An 18,528-nucleotide genomic window follows, 5' to 3' on the forward strand; every position below is an offset into this window, starting at 1 on the left:
CAATGTTTTGTTTTACTTTTTAGCAAGTGTCACAGTGGGTGCAACTGAATCGGTACTGATTTGTACTTTTTTTTTCCTTAGTATGACTCACTGTTCAATGCAAAACATGCTTACTCAGATGCAAACCTTAATAATGCATTTTCAGCAAAAGAGATGCCAACAAAAGGGAATTAAAGAGTTAGTAAAATCAACTTCTCAATAGTTCGGCTTATGATACAAAGCTAGTTGGGAAATCAGGATGTGAGGTTGACACAAAGACTGCAAATGGATCTAGGACTGTTAAGTGAGTGGGTAGCATGATGGTAAAGAGAGAATGATGTAGGAAAATGTGAAATTATTCATTTTAGTAGAAAAAGTATACAAGAAGAATATCAGATAAATGTTAAGGTTCAGAGGGAACTAAGTGTACTTGTACAAGGAACACAATGTTAACATGCAAGTATAAGAAGTAATTATGAAATCACATGGCTTATTGCTCATTATTACAAAAAGGACTGGATTGCGAGCAAAAGCAAGTTTAACTATGAATGTACAGGGTTTTAGTAAGCTCACACTCAGAGTACTATATGCAGTTTTAGCATCCATAACGAAGGAAGGATATAATTTCCTTGAAAGTTCTATAGCAAAGATTAATTTGTTTGGTTACTAGAATGAAAATGTTGTCCTATAATGAGATGCTGAGTAACTCGGATTTATAATTTCTAGAGAGTCTGAAGTGATCTTGTTCAAATAGACAAGATTTTGAAGTGTAGCCACACTGGATTGCTTTCCCTCGCTGGAGAGTCTTGAACATAGGTTACAGTATGAGGACAAAGGGTGGATCATTTTTAGCTAAGATAAGAAGACCTTCCTTCAGTTTTGCATATTCCGTTGTTGAATACATTTAAGGCTCAGGAAATTACCAGAAATGGGAAATGGGAAATGGAGAGGAAAATGGAGTTAACACTGAAGATCAATTAAGCTCATACCGAATAGTGGAGCAGGTTTGATGGACCATTCAATCTTTTCCTATTCCTTTTGTTCTTGTCAGTGCATAAAATCAGTAAAAAAAGATCAAATATTGCTTTATATTTCTCATAGGCAAAAATGGGTATTGCAGATGCTGGAGATTAGAGTCAAGATTCGAGTAGTGCTGGAAAAGCACAGCAGGTGAGGCAGCATCTGAGGAGCAGGAAAATCATCAGGAAGGGCTTTTGCCCAAAATGTCAATTTTCCTGCTCCTTGGATGCTGCCTGACCTGCTGTGCTTTTCCAGTACTACTCTAATCTTGACTCATATATTTATCATAGGTTGTTATAGAGTCAAGGAGTCATAGTGATGTATAGCACAGAAACAGACCCTTCGGTCCAACTTGTCCATGTCTACCAGATATCCCAACCTAATCTAGTTAGCTCAGATTACAATGGCATCTTGATGGGCCAATGGGCTGAGAAGTGGCAGATGGAGTTTAATTTAGATAAATGTGAGTTATTGCATTTTGGGGAAACAAATCTTAGCAGGACTTATCCACCTAATGGTAAGGTTCTTGGGAGTGTTGCTGAACAAAGAGACCTTGGGGTGTAGATTCATAGCTCCTTGAAAATGGAGTCACAGGTAGATAGGATAGTGAAGAAGGCATCTGGTATATGCTTTCCTTTATTGGTCAGAGTATTGAGTACAGGAGTTGGGAGGTCATCTTGTGGCTGTACAGGACATTGGTTAGGCTACTGTTGGAATATTGCGTGCAATTCTGGTCTCCTTCCTATCGGAAAGATGTGTGAAACTTGAAAGGGTTCATAAAAGATGTTGCTAGTTTGGAGGATTTGAGTTGTAGGGAGAGGTTGAATAGGTTGGGTCTGTTTTCCCTGGAGCGACGGAGGCTGAGGGGTGACCTTATGAAATTATGAGGGGCATGAATAGGATAAATAGACAAAGTCTTTTCCCTGGGGTGGGGGAGTGCAGAACTAGAGGGCATAGGTTTAGGGTGAGAGGGGAAAGATATAAAAGAGACCTAAGGGGCAACTTTTTCACGCAGAGGGTGGTACATGTGTGGAATGAGCTGCCAGAGGAAGTGGTGGAGGCTGGTACAATTGCAACATTTAAAAGACATCTGGATGGGTATATGAATAGAAAGGGTTTGGAGTGATATGGGCCAGGTGCTGGCAGGTGGGACTAGATTGGGTTGGGATATCTGGTCGGCATGGATGAGTTGGACCGAAGGGTCTTTTTCCGTGCTGTACATCTCTATGACTCAATGACTCTAATCGGTTGATGGTGCATATGTCACTATTGCATATTAAAACAGTGTGAGACAAATGATCAGGGTCATAATCAACTTTCACAGCTACAGGCAATGCACTGATGTCCAGGACTATAGTTAGTACTGCAGCCAGTAAATGTACTCTGACAACTCCTGGAAAAATGGGGCCTCCTTACATATCTGAGAATCTTTGCACCCACATGTTTGCATGAGGTAAGGCCTCCTACCGTTTTTTACATCTCTGAGCAATTGCAAATTCTAGAACTCTGATGATCCTCCCATTACCCACGCCCCTCTTCCCACAAGCACCACACGGTGTATCAATTGAAAACAGTCAGAAGTTTGCCAGAGGTCTCTGGGCAAAAATCTGCTTTTGACTCACCAGATTACTTTCACATTTATTAATGCCAGTTCCAGCAGCCACAACTCTCCAAGCAGCTTAAAGGCAGAATGCTAGCATCCAACGAAAGTAAGATATTTGGCTGAGCAGCCGATGATTCCTCTAACTATCATTGTAATGGTTATGATTGTTCACATCATCATTTCTGCTTCAGACTGTGGAAAACAGAATTTTTGTCATAAAACCAGCACAGGAGGCTAATTCACAGGCTGAATGTGTGTGGCCTCTGATTTTAGGCTGGTGAACTGAATGCCTAAGGAAGCTACAGTACAAATTGACATTGCACAAATACGCCATGCAAAGAGGGAAAGATGATGGTATGTGCACTCTATCCATTTTAATGCTGTTTTTTTAGAAGTAAAATTTTCTGGTCACTGCATGCTAGGAAAGACATGATTGCACTGGAGAGAATGCAGAGGAGATTTATTAGAATGTTGTCTAGAATGGATAATATGAGCCTTGAAGAGGCTAAATAAGCTCAGGTTGTTTTCTTTGGAGAAGACTGAGCAGGGTCCTGATAGAGGCATATAACATTATGAGGGGCACGGACAGGGCAATAGGAAGCAGCTGCTCCCCTTCATTAAAGAGTGAATAATAAGGGGGCATAATTTTAAGGTGAAAGGCAGGAGGTATGTTTAGGAAAAATCTTTTCATTCAGAAGGTGTTTGGGGTCTGAAATGCACTGTCTATGAGGTAGTTGCAGTGGGAATCTCAAAACCTTTAAAGAGTACTTGGATGAGTTGTTTTGAAATGTCATAACATCCCAGGCCCCAGGCCAAGTGCTGGAAAATGGAGTGAGTACAGTGTTGAGTAGATTTTGTTGCTGCAGATTCAACAGACTGAAGGGCATCTTTTATACTATATGATTTTAGTTGCTACAATTCTATGAAATCAGAGTTTGCGATTTGGAAGACTTTTTTAATTACAAGCAGAGTATAAAATATAAAGATATAAATAGAAGTTATACTAATAAACTATCCTTTATTCATGATGTTAACACTCGTATCGAAACACAATTGTGTTTAATTAGATTGAATACAAACATGGAGGAGAAAATAAGGTCTGCAGATGCTGGAGATCAGAGTCGAGAGTGTGGTGCTGGAAAAGCACAGTAGGGCAGTCAGCATCCGAGGAGTAGAAGAATCGACGTTTCGCACATAAGCCCTTCATCAGGAATGAGGCTTGTGGGCCATGGGCTGAGAGATAAATTGAGCGGGGGTGAGGTTGGGGGAAAGGTTGCTGAGAAAGTGATAGATGGATGAAGGTGAGGGAGAAGGTGATAAGTCAGAGGGGAGAGTGATGGACAGGTCAGGAGAGTGGTGCCGAGTTGGAGGCTTGGAACTGAGATAATGTGGGGGGAGGGGAAATGAGGAAGCAGTTGAAATCCATATTTATACTGTGTGGTTGCAGGATCCCAAGGCAGAATATGAGGTGTTCTTCCTCCTGGCATCGGGTGGTAATGATTTGGTGGTGGAGGATGCCCAGCACCTGTATGTCCTTGATGGAGTGCGAGGGGGAGTTGAAATGTTCAGCCGCAGGCAGTGGGGTTGATGGGTGCAGGTGTCCCAGAGATGTTCTCTGAAATGATCCGCAAGAAGGCGTCCTGTCTCCATGATGTGGAGGAGACAACACCGGGTGCAACGGATGCAATAGATGACATTGGTGGAGATACAGGTAAATTTCTGATGGATGTGGAAGGTTCTCTTGGGGCCTTGGACGGAGGTGAGGGGAGTGGTGTGGGAGCATGGTAAAGGTACTAAGGTAATTCATTTTCATTGGGTGGAGTCCTGTTGGCCTGCCCAAATCTTTTCCAAGGGCAGGCAAGGGAGCTTAACTTGGTAGGAGGCCAAATGTCAGTTTCCTGACTGTGAGTTAAACTTTTGCTCTTCAGTTTTCAAAGCTTTTCGGCTAGGTCAAGTTTCCTGGCCACAATTGAAGGGAATCTCTTTTGCATTGCTTAGACTATTTTGAACATTATTAACATCCCAGCCTGCTGGAAATGTGTTCACAAATGAAATTTTATTTTAACCAAAATTAGGAAACATGTCCATGTAAAACTTCACTATGTATATGAGGTGTGCACCTGTTGGGGTCTTCTGCTTCATCCAACCTCTGGAGAGTAAAAGCTTGCACACAGAATCTTGACTCCCTCAGGAAAAAGCTGTTCTTTTGTGCAAATGCTCACAGTGTTAGGGCTGAATCTTTTCCATTGTTAGTCAGTCAAGAGAAGTCTCAGTCATACTCTTCTGCCATCTTGTTCTTTAACATTTATAGTGTTAGGGTTAGAGGATCAATGAGACCATTAGTGTGCTCATATGAGGCAGCCCCACTGACTGATTTCAGCTAAACCGTCCAGTTGTGGGCAAGTGGAGCTCAACTAAAGAGGGAGAACATTTTAGATGTGGGATTAAACTAAAGAGGGATCAACAAGAAGGGAGATGGTCAAATAGAAAGACAACTTGGGGATGAAACCATTATGCAGATTGAACCTTCCAATATGTAAGGACTGCCTTGCAGGAGGTGATGCAGGGTGAATAGTTCACATTGTTGTATTTGAATCAAGTGCACAAAACAATGTGAAAATCAAAAATACATGTATCTTGCGCGTGGCAGCACAAAGAAATGGGGAAACCAGTCATAGGTTATACAGGATACACCCCTCCTTGTACAAGTGGCAGCAGGTTGGACTTTCACCCAAGTTAGGAGTAGAATGATAAAGATTCAAAGGTAACGGTGACTATGACAATATGTACATCTCAATCCTGATTTTTCTTCACAAACCAATAATTCCATTCCAGATGTGGGAACCACTGAAACCAGCAGCTGTCTTAGCATTGGTAAGCCTGGATAATTATGAACGAGAAAGAGAAACAGAAGGAGAAAACAAAAACAGAATCGAAGACATGAGGCGCAGGCAGCTGTAACAGTGGAAGAAGAAAGAGCACATGAAGAGTAGAACCAGGATCTCCAGTGTTGTCAAACAGTCAATAGTGACTGGGCTTTACAAAATGTGTTGGATTTGCCTTCAGATGAGTGAAGAATAGAGCTAAGACATATTTGCATCATTTGAGAAGCTGTAAACTACACTGCCTCCTCTTGCACGTAGATCAGCTGCTGCACAGCTTGGGGCATAGTACTATAATTGTGGGCCTGAAGCTCACAGTTGCATTGACCTTCCTCACCATCGACTCCTTTTAAAACGCAGCTGGCAACATACAATTAACAGTGTATAAAGATTTTTGTGAGTATAGTAAAGAATATAGTTCGACCATTTCACCATGTACCCATTCACAGGTAAGTTGCCTAAGCCATGTGATTTTTCAGCTACTGCTGGGTTTCCTCAGGTGAACAGTGCAATGTGGTGCTCAGAACTTTCTGGCACCATCCAACCAGATTCCTGAACTGGAAAGGATATCACTCCATCAATGTCCAGGCCATTTGTGACCCCAGATGACAATTCCTGCACGTGTGCTCCTACTATCTATGAGCTGTCAGATGACAGTGTTCTATGCAACTGCCATGTTTATCAAATGTTTGCACTCTCACCCTTACCCCCAAAACACACATGCGCACATCTCCTCTCACTCCCCTGTCCCACACACCACCCCGCCCCCAACCCCACCACCAAATCATGCCCCCCCATTCGTGCCACCGCCCAGTGCAAAACATCAGAAAGATGTTGTGAAACTTGAAAGAGTTCAGAAAAGATCTACAAGGATGTTGCCAGGGTTGGAGGATCTGAGCTACAGGGAGAGGCTGAACAGGCTGGGGCTGTTTTCCTTGGAGCGTCGGAGGCTGAGGGGTGACCTTATAGAGGTTTACAAAATTATGAGGGGCATGGATAGGGTAAATAGGCAAAGTCTTTTCCCTGGGGTTGGGGAGTCCAGAACTAGAGGGCATAGGTTTAGGGTGAGAGGGCAAAGATATAAAAGAGACCTAAGGGGCAACGTTTTCATGCAGAGGGTGGTACGTGTATGGAATGAGCTGCCAGAGGATGTGGTGGAGGCTGGTACATTTGCAACATTTAAGAGGCATTTGAATAGGAAGGGTTTGGAGGGATATGGGCCGGGTGCTGGCAGGTGGTACTAGATTGGGTTGGGATATCTGGTCGGCATAGACGGGTTGGACCGAAGGGCCTGTGTCTATGCTGTACATCTTTATGACTCTATGACTCTGTGATACTGAACAGTACTACAATACTGCTCAAACATTGTACATTTGTTGATACGGTCTCCAGTATGGGGATTGTTTGCTGCATCCTACATTACCTAGCTCAACAATACTGAGGAAGCCAGGACAGCAGTAAGATGAGATGGACAGACCTGAGATAACCTAATTGTGGGATAGATGCAAAATCCTTTAATGGTGATAGGATTCAGGGAGTGAAATGCTGACATTTTGCTAGAGGGCTGGAACATCCTACTTCCCATCAAGATAATTTGATATTTTAGCCAAATGTTCAAATCTAAAGAGTTTTAAGAAATGTGGCAGCATGAGAAAGCTCATCCACCCCCAGGGTGAAGTCACTTCTGCCATGATGCTTAGTGTAAGAAAGGAAAATTCTGCCCACTGTGCCATTGCTTCTGTAACACGACTATCTCTCTACCTTAGCTCTCTCCACTGCACAATTTGAAATGAGAAAAATGAGTCGGCATCGGTTCATCAATCGTGACACTATAAAATGAGCAAGTCAACTTGAATATACCAAATTATGATCCAAATAATTTGTGTGTAACAGAGCTAGTTTATATTGAAAGAATTCTTTGTTATAGCTCTGAAAAAGACTAAGATGCAGAAATACGCTGCAGGAAGTATGTTGTCATCAGCAGAGGAATCTTGATCTCACTACTTGATAAAGAAATGCACAAAATGATGTTAATTTGGTGACAAACACAAGCAGTTACCATGGGAACAGAAAACTGTAATATTTGGAGCTTTTCATAAAAAGGTCAGTGATTGTGGCATTGGAAAAATTACTGAGGCAGCTGACAGTACGATATGCATGATTCTAGATATTTGTATGCATGTCAGTTCTCAATAAACACAACAGACTATATGTCTTGTCTGTAGTCTAACAAATTGCTGGAAAAGATCCATCAATATAACAATATGCTTGAGCACATTTTTCAAAATGGACAACCGGATTAAAAAAATATAGAGCTGGAAGAGATGCAACAGTTAAGGAAAAGTATCAACTATCTTTATTCATTTTTTCAATATTCAAAAGTACAGTTTCACAATAAAAAGACAGAATGATGTAATTAATGCCTAGTAATGTCTTTGTCAGTTTAATCTTTATTTACAAGAAAGATGACGCTGGAAAAGAAAGTAGTGAAAAAAGATCAATACTGAACTATTTATTTTCTGTATTTCAATAATCATTTTCAAAATGCTTGCTTTCTGTGTGAAGAAATGTATCCAAAAGTATATGGCAATGTTAACTAATTCCAAAAACAGGATAAGGCCATGAAAAGACCACACTCACAATACTTCTTTATATTTTATTTTGAATAAGACTTTGTTTCAGCCACTGTCGACTTTGAAGAGTGACTAAAGTAGCCATGAGATAAAGAATTGAAGCGGGCTGGTATCTCGATCTTTTGTGTTCCTTCATTACCTTATGTCTTAAGCCTAAGTCAATAGGAAAGAAAGACAGCTATCAAGCCAACAGCTCCCAGGAACAGGTACTGGAACTTCCAAATTATTCTAACAGCCATATTCCCAATCCTGGGATTTTCTATCCTGGTTGGCCTATTATACGAATGAGGACATTCTACAAACTGCTAACTAGTGTAACCAATGTTATTAATGTTGTGGTTCTGTTCGCCGAGCTGGGAATTTGTGTTGCAGACATTTCGTACCCTGTCTAAGTGACATCCTCAGTGCTTGGGAGCCTTCTGTGAAGCGCTTCTGTGTTGTTTCCTCCCGGCATTTATAGTGATTTGTATCTGCCGCTTCCGGTTGTCAGTTCCAGCTGTCTGCTGCAGTGGCCGGTATATTGGGTCCAGGTCGATGTGCTTATTGATTGAATCTGTGGATGAGTGCCATGCCTCTAGGAATTCCCTGGCTGTTTTCTGTTTGGCTTGTCTTCCGCCGCCTTCGCCTCGGTGCCTTCTTCTTCAATCAAGACTCTCGCCCACCCTCTGACGACCCCTTCTCCCACCTCCAACACACCCCGTCCACCTGGACACCCCGTGCTGGCCTCCTACCTGCCCTCGACCTCTTCATAGCAAACTGCCGCCGCGATATTAACCGCTACCTGAACTCCCACACCCCTCCCACCCACTCCAACCTCTCACCCTCGGAACGCGCAGCCCTCCACTCCCTCCGTTCCAACCCCAACCTCACCATCAAACCAGCTGACAAGGGAGGCGCAGTAGTAGTTTGGCGCACTGACCTTTACACCGCTGAGGCCAAACGCCAGCTCGCAGATACCTCCTCCTACCGTCCCCTTGACCATGACCCCACCCCCCACCACCAAACCATCATCTCCCAGACCATCCACAACCTCATCACCTCAGGGGACCTCCCATCCACCGCCTCCAACCTCATAGTCCCACAACCCCGCACCGCCCGTTTCTACCTCCTGCCCAAAATCCACAAACCTGACTGCCCCGGACGACCCATCGTCTCAGCCTGCTCCTGCCCAACCGAACTCATCTCGGCATACCTCGACACGGTCCTGTCCCCATTAGTCCAAGAACTCCCCACCTACGTTCGTGACACCACCCACGCCCTCCACCTCCTCCAGGATTTCCGCTTCCCCGGTCCCCAACGCCTCATCTTCACCATGGACATCCAGTCCCTGTACACCTCCATCCCCCATCACGAAGGACTCAAAGCACTCCGCTTCTTCCTTTCCTGCCGTACCACCCAGTACCCTTCCACCGACACCCTCCTTCGACTGACCGAACTGGTCCTCACCCTGAACAACTTTTCTTTCCAATCCTCCCACTTTCTCCAAACAAAAGGAGTAGCCATGGGCACCCGCATGGGCCCCAGCTATGCCTGCCTCTTCGTAGGGTATGTGGAACAATCCATCTTCCGCAACTACACTGGCCCCACCCCCCATCTTTTCCTTCGCTACATTGATGACTGTATCGGCGTACCTCATGCTCCCACGAGGAGGTTGAACAGTTCATCCACTACACTAACACCTTCCACCCCGACCTCAAATTCACCTGGACAGTCTCGGACTCCTCCCTCCCCTTCCTAGACCTTTCTGTTTCTATCTCAGGCGACCGAATCAACACGGACATCTACTACAAACCAACCGACTCCCACAGCTACCTGGACTACACCTCCTCCCATCCTGCCCCCTGTAAAAAAGCCATCCCATTCTCCCAATTCCTTCGTCTCCGCCGCATCTGCTCCCAGGAGGACCAGTTCAAAATACGTACAACACAGATGGCCTCCTTCTTCAAGGACCGCAATTTCCCCCCCGACGTGGTCGACGGTGCCTTCCACCGCATCTCCTCCACTTCCCGCTCCTCCGCCCTTGAGCCCCGCCCCTCCAACCGCCACCAGGACAGAACCCCACTGGTCCTCACCTACCACCCCACCAATCTCCATGTACAGCGCATCATCCGCCGTCACTTCCGCCACCTCCAAACAGACCCCAGCACCAAGGATATATTTCCCTCCCCTCCCCTATCAGCTTTCCGTAGAGACCACTCCCTCCGCGACTCCCTTGTCAGATCCACACCCCCCACCGACCCAACCTCCACTCCCGGCACCTTCCCTTGCAACCGCAGGAGGTGCAACACTTGCGCCCACACCTCCCCCCTCACTTCTCTCCAAGGCCCCAAAGGAAACTTCCATATCCGCCACAGATTCACCTGCACCTCCACCCACATCATCTACTGCATCCGCTGCAGCTGGTGTGGCCTCCTCTATATTGGGGAGACAGGCCGCCTACTTGCGGAGCGATTCAGAGAGCACCTCTGGGCCACCCGGACGAACCAACCCAACCACCCTGTAGCACAGCATTTCAACTCCCCCTCCCACTCCACCGAGGATATGCAGGTCATTGAACTCATCCACCGCCAAACCACAACAACGCGACGGTCGGAGGAGGAGCGTCTTATCTTCCGACTGGGAACCCTCCAACCACAGGGGATGAACTTGGACTTCACCAGTTTCTTCATCCCCCCTCCCCCCACCTTGTCTCAGCCGAATCCCTCCAGCCCGGCACCGCCTTCCTGACCTGCAGTCTTCTTCTTGACCTCTCCGCCTCCATCCTACTCCGACCTATCACCCTCACCTTGATCTCTTTCCACCTATCACATTTCCAACGCCCCTCCTCCAAGTCCCTCCTCCCTACCTTTTATCTTCTCCTGCTGAACACTCTCTGCTCATTCCTGAAGAAGGGCCTGTGCCCGAAACGTCGAATCTCCTGTTCCCTGGATGCTGCCTGACCTGCTGTGCTGTTCCAGCAATAAAGTTTCAACTTTGATCTCCAGCATCTGCAGACCTCACTTTCTCCTTGTCCTATAATAGTAATGTTGTCCCAGTCGAACTCATGTTGCTTGTCATCTGAGTGTGTGGCTACTAAGGATAGCTGGTCATGTCGTTTCGTTGTATAAATGCCAGAGGAAACATCACAGAAGCGCTTCACAGGAGGCTCCCAAGCACTGAGGATGTCACCTAGACAGGGGACGAAACGTCTGCAACACAAATTCCCAGCTCGGCAAACAGAACCACAACAACGAGCACCCGAGCTACAAATCTTCTCCCAAACTTTGAATGTTATTAATGCTGAAGCAACACTGGATTAAATGTTCTCACTTGCAGTTAAACTGCTTTTTTCAAGTGGATCATGGATCATGATGACTTTTCCCATGCAATCTTCCACTCATCACCTCATTAATTATGAATCTGGGCGTTTTTGGTGCCCATCTTATGGAATTGCTCATCTGGAGGGCTAGAAGTGCTCACCACTGCCAGGATCTCGTGACATTCAGACTGCTGATGCCATGTTTAGCATGGACATGATGCATGCAGTACTGACTGTACTTAGGACTTAAGACAGCATCTATTCCTGAATTTTAGCAATGCCTTTTTTTTTGTTTTCCGAACAAGATGATACACAGTTAAACTCTAGACGTTTTAAACTGATCAATACCTTGAGTGGTAGAACAGAATTTGTTTGGAATGAAATTAAATTTGGCAGTTTTCATAACTTTTTGAATTACTAAATTACATTTCAGAGAATAAAGTCACAAATAAAATCCAACTGTTGAATTGTTCTTAATTAGCCAATTCTTGCATTTTTCTTCTTGTAAATTCCAAAGGTTCTAAGTTGCTTTATATTTTCAAGTGACATGCTGAATGAAATATTTCTTTTTGTTGTTGAGGTAGCCTCCTTCTGCACTGTAACAATTCTTTGATAAAGGAACCTTAATTACTGACTTGGGTTTGATTTAGTTAAACTAGTCTAGTATCAAATCAGGAAGATTCCTTTTGTAAATTAGTTGATTTTCAGTTACAACTTATAATCACCATGTAGGTATTAAAATTTTTAGTGAAAATTAATTGGCAATCCATTTAAAGCGGGAAACTAGTGTAATATTTTTCAGTTCAGATTTTGCCTTCTGGCAGGTTATCCCTGCATTGTTTTCCATAGCAGATAGATCCCCTGATTGACAGTGCAGCAGTCACTCCACAATTCCTCATCATGATCTGACTCAATTTCACTCGAGCCATCATGCATTGACACCTTAGGTTCTCCAATACTGGATCCACCAGACTTCTGGCCTCAAGGAACTCCCTTCTCTGAAAGTGCTTTCCAACTACCAGCTCAACACCATAAGTGTAGCCATTTGTCAAGCCATTTGATGGTTCTATGGGTTTAGGATCCTATTCTGTATCTTCTTTCAACCTCTGATATTCCAATTTTTGAGGAATGTCTTTATACCACTTAGAAGGTCCATGCATTCAGCTCTGCGATCATTAAATGTTTTCCTTCTGAATACTTCTCTCTAAGTCCTCTTCGACTCCACCTTGAACTCCTGGCTTAGACTCATGTGATACTGCATTGACCTGGAGATCTCCATCAGCTGCTCATATTGATGATGACCATTAAAATTGTGAGATGTCAAAGCAGGGAAGTGACTTTAGCCCAATATGGGCTCCCTGGTCACCCAGAGACCTCTAGAGGAAGTGGATTGTCTGGTAATGACCTCAGTAGTAACAGGACACAGTGCATTCTTGAACTTACAAAGGTCTACAAAAAGTTCTTGCAGGCCATTCACATTTGTGACCAAAAGTTTCAGACAGCCAGAGAGTGAGTACATGATTGGTTTGTCTGTTTCAATGTTCCATGTCAGATACACAGTGATCAGGGGCACACTCTGAGAGCTAATATACATCAGCTGGTGTGGTAAACCCAAGGAGGTAGACCACATTAAGGACAGGGTCGGCTTCAATGATGAAGAATATGGTGAATAGCCTGTGGATGAGGATGGGATGCTAGTAAAAGCATAAACCAGTTCTGGAAGATACTCAGGACACTGTTTCTTACTTTCAGGAGACAAGGCACACAGAATCTTTCAATTATTGTTGAATTATTTCTCACTGTCTGTAACCCTTTGGGTGGTAGGGTGTAGTGCTGCTCGTGGTAATGCTGATGACCTTACAAATCTTGTGAATAATTCTGCTCTCAGATTTGTGAATGGCCTTCAAGAACTTTTTGAAGACATTTGTGAGTTCAAGAATGCACTCAGTCCTGTTACTACTGAGCTCAATACTAGACAATCCATTTTCTCTAGCGGTCTCTTGGTGACCAGGGGGCCCATATTGGGCTAAAGTCACTTCCCTGCTTTGACATCTCACAATTTTAATGGTCATCATCAATATGAGCAGCCATCCCAGGTGAATAATACAGTGCCTGATCAGGGCAGTTGTTGTTTATGTTACGTAATATCCTGATGGATCATGAACTGCTACAACATATGACACACCAGGCTGTCAGGAAAAATGACTTACTTCACCTCTCTCTTTCCTTGTCATGAACCAGCCAATAGAGTATTCCCTGATCCTCCTCCAGCTCCTCCACAATTTTTGTGCCTTTTTGGATTCCCTCATCAACTGGCACTGGCTTCATGGATTTTGGGTTCTCTCGTAATGAAGAACTAATACCCGTGTCAATCAGCTAAAGCTGTCTGTGATCCTCTTTGAAGATAGATAGCAGAAGTCTGTAGGAAAAGGGTTGGAAATCTGGGCATTCAAGGAAGGAGATGTAACAAGTTTCAGCTTGAGGGTGCAACAGGAATTTCACATACTGGGGTCCAATTCCCTGTGATGCTACATGAAATATCACACCTTATATGTGTTATCCCATCTACTCCTGAGGTGTTCTCAGATTTTGTCAGAAAATCATAAAGAGGGCCTGTCAATAGAGAATAGTCTTGCTCAACCCTCCTCTAGTAATGAGGAACAAGGAATCCATATATTAGGCAAGGACCAACCACTCAGATTTTCTCACAGGCAGGTGTAAAGGTGTAACTCGTTAACAAAGTGCTCCAGGTACTGTACTGTCGCTCAGAAAGTTGGCACTTCTATACATTGGCTTTTAAACTAAACTGCAGCAAATAGGCCAAGACAGTCTTGCAAGAGTCTTCTCAAATGTTGAGCTGAAATGAATATATTGCCCAGATATTCAAAGAGGGACTGGAAATTAACATCACTAAAAGCTTTATCCATTGCACATGTGAAAGTGAAAGGGGAGATACAGAGCCCAAACCACTTCTCATGTATTTCAAAAGTCCCTTGGTGCCTGTTTAGAATACTATCTTTTCAATGTCTCATTTAGTAATGTGTGGCTGCTTATAATTATGGACCAAATCGAGACTGCAGAAATGCTATGCACCTTCAGAATTTGTAATGCTTCCTCAAACCTAGCTAGAGGGTAAGTGTCCTTATGACCCTTTATATTGAGTGCCCAGCAACCAGCACAGATCCTCAGTTTTCGATCTTGCTTTCTCACTAGAACTATGGGGGAGGTGTATGGATTTGATGACTCTCAGATGACACCTTGCACCACAGACCTCTCCAGGTTGTCCAGGATATCCCCTCTGTAATGGGGTGCCATCCAAAGGTTAGGAACCTCTACTGGATGATCAAGTTTAATCACAACCCAGCTCAAAATAGGCTACCTCCTCTAAGTTGAAAGTGAGGACTGCAGATGCTGGTGATCAGAGCTGAAAATGTGTTGCTGGAAAAGCGCAGCAGGTCAGGCAGCATCCAAGGAGCAGGGGAATCGGCGTTTTGGGCATGAGCCCTTCCTGAAGAAGGGCTCATGCCTGAAACATTGATTCTCCTGCTCCTTGGATGCTGCATGACCTGCTGCGCTCCTACCTCTTCTAAGTCACCCCCACTTCCCGAGTGTTTAATCTTTCTCATTGTTCTTTATCCACCTTTCTACAATTTGGTTCATCAGTAAATTTAGAAGTTGCATTTTTGATTCCAAAGTCTGAATCATTAATATACTTGATAATTATGAATGGAAACTGCAATGATTCTGTGGGACCCCATGTTTCACCTTGTCTGAACCTTTGTTCCTACAGTCTGTGTTCAAATCTTGCACTCGACTGGCTATCTATTCTAATACTTGCCACTGACATTGCATACTCTGCCCTAGATTTTCATGACATCAGTGAGGCTGTTTGATGCAGGAGAAATAATTGAAATCTTAAATTCTGCTGCCAAATATGGCATTTCCCGATTCTTCAGGGAGTGGAAATGGTCTCAGCTCAGGATTCACGTGTGCACAGTTTCCAGAGGTCGCTGGCCATTTAAATCATCGGTTGCTTCCATTTGTGTGTGATTTTGGTGAGGCTCTTCTTGGAGTGTGCAGATTAGGTGAAGTAAGGGCAGATCTGAACCTTGTGTTTGATAGCTATGGTCCCCTTTTGGAGAAGTAAGATACCCCTTTGGGTTTGGTACCAAGACACCTTTGAGGGAAGTAATGATCCCTTTGGGAGAGGTAATGTATCTGCTTTAGAGATGTCTGGTGTTCCTTGGTATTGTTAATAATAAACATTTGTGTAAAAGAACTGCATAATCTGATTTTGATTATTAAACTTCCAAAGAATTGACAAAGCTGCACAAGAACTGGCAAGCTGTTGAAGAGATCTTTCAAGACTATCAAAATATTTAAAAATCCAAGTGTTCTAACATTTGAGAAAACAGATTTGTGAGATGAAAGAATGATTGATTTCTATTTCCATTGCTTTAGTTGGGTGGGAATGAGTAAATGGTTGCACACTGTAATGTGATTGGGCTGGGTCCAAGTCCCACCAGACCAGCTTACAGAATTTAGTTTTATAGCTGTATCTTGAATATAAAGCTAACATCAGGAATGGTGTCCATGAAGCTATCATTGATTTCATTAAAAAGAAACTCATCCAGTTGACTAATGTTCTTGAGAAAAGGAAATCTACTATACGTACCTGGTCTACCCTGTACGCAACTCCAAACTTGCAGCAATGTAACTGATCATTATCTGTCCCCTGAAATGGCCTAGCAAGTCACCCAATTCAAGGGTAGTTTAGGGATGGCCAACAAATGCTGTTCTCATCAGTGATGCCTGCATTCCATCAAAAAATGTTTTAAAAATCAATCTGTTTGTTGACATTCGCCTAAGGGATGACCTTTAAATTAACTCGTGGAATGTGGGTGTACCAGCTGATCAGTATTTATTGTCTCTCCATAGTTGTCCTTCAGGAGGTAATGGTGAGCTGCCGTCTTAAAACGCTGCAGTCTACATGCCGTAGCATGATCCACAATGCCCTTAGGTGGGGAATTCCAGGATTTTGACCCAGTGACAATGAAACACATTCCGTACGTCTACCACCATCGGGGTGAAAAATTGTTTACTCAGATTTCCTCTAAATTATTTGCTCCTCACCTTAAACCTTTCGACTCTCGTCTCTAGTCTTAGACATGTCTGCTATGGGGAAAATAGCCTCACAGTCAATGCTGTCTATGCCTCTCATAATGTTGCGTACCTCAATCTTGTCTCCCCTCAGTCTCTTCTGCTCCAGGGAAAACAAACTTTCCTCATAATGGAGTTTTCATATCAGGCATCATCCTGGTGAATCTCCTCTGAACCCTCTCTAATAGAATTGCATCCTTCCAATAGTTTTGCAATCAGAACTGCACAGTTTTTGATCTGTGGCCTAACCAATGTTTAATCAAGTTTTCATAAGATTACCTTGCTCCTATATCCAATGCCCTTTCTAATGAAGGCGAGCATTCTGTTAAACTGTCAAATAATTGACCAAGCTGCACAAGAACTGTCAAGCTATTGAAAGGATCTTTCAAGACTATCAAAGTATTCAAAAGTCCAAGTGTTCTAATATTTGAAAAAGAGACAGAGTAAATGGTGGCATACTATAATGTGATTGGACTGGGTCCAAGTCCCACCAGACCAGCTTACAGAATTTAGTTTAATAACTATATCTGGAATATAAAGCTAATATCAGGAATGATGTCCATTAGGCTATCATTGATTTCACCACCTTTTCCACCACACTATGCTGACACGTTCAGGGATGTATGGGCTTGTACACCAAGGTCCCTTTGTTCCTCAGTATTCCTCAGAGGATCTACCATTCATTGGGTATATCCTTGCCTCATTAGACCTCTCAAAATGTATCACCTCACACTTATCAGGATTAAATTCCACCTGCTGTTGCTCTGTCCAATTTGCCAGTTGATCAATATCAGCCTGGAGCCTGAGACTGTCCTCCTGTCAACAGTACCACCAAATTTTGTATCATCTGCAAACTTACTCATTATACTTTCCTACATCACATCCATGTCATTAATATATATAACAAACAGCTAGAATCCCAGCACTGATCCCTGCACCACCAGTCACAGGCTTCCAATCACAAAAACATCCCTTCACCATCACCCTTTTCCCCTTTTTAGGAAGGCAGTTTTGGAACTAACTTTCCTTAGATCCCATGGGTTTTTACCTGTTTGACTAGCGTTCCATGTGGGACTTTGTCAAAGGCCTTACTGAAGTCAATGTAAACTACATCAAGTTCACTGCCCTCATCAATATATTTTGTCAACTTTTTAAACAAAAACCAATTAAATTAGTTAAATAGGATCTCCCTCTGATAAATCCATGCTGACTATCCCTGATCAATCACTGCCTTTCCAAATGTTGATTAATCCCATTCCTCAGAATTCTTTTCCATTAATTCCCCTACCATTGACAAAGTTAAAAATAACACAACACCAGATTATAGTCCAACAGGTTTATTTGGAAGCATTAGCTTTCGGAGTGTAGCCCTCTCACCTGATGAAAGGGCAACGCTCTGAAAGCTTGCCTCCAAATAAACCTGTTGGACTATAATCTGGTGTTGGGTGAATTTTAACTTTGTCCATCCTAGTCTAACCGGCTCCTCCAAGTCATGCCTACCATTTGATAAGACGAACAGCTCTGTAATTACTTGGACTACACCAGCTACCCTTCTGCAATAAAGGAAACACATTAGCTATCCTCAAGTCATCTGGCACTTCACCTGTAGCCAGTGAAATATAAAATATCCCTGTCAGGGCTCCAGCAACCTTCTCCCTTGCCTCCTATAGCAGCCTGGGATACATCTTATCAGGCCCTTGGAGTTATACACCTTTATAACATCTATTAACTCCTCTTAATATTTTGTAATTCATCAAATTCCTAACTGAAATCCCCAACTACAATTCTTTTTTGCCTTTGTGAATAGAGATAAGAATTATACATTTAAGGCCTTACCCATGTCTTCTTGGCCTCTCACCGACACACTCTTTTCCTGGTACAGATCAATCTAGTATAACGCACATTTCATCAACACAAATTCACTGCAACATGACTGACGATTTGGGGGTGCTG

Source organism: Chiloscyllium plagiosum, unplaced genomic scaffold (assembly GCF_037043375.1).
Source record: "Chiloscyllium plagiosum isolate Xiang-an unplaced genomic scaffold, Cpla_swu_hap1 HiC_scaffold_8, whole genome shotgun sequence".
Taxonomy (NCBI): Eukaryota; Metazoa; Chordata; class Chondrichthyes; order Orectolobiformes; family Hemiscylliidae; genus Chiloscyllium; species Chiloscyllium plagiosum.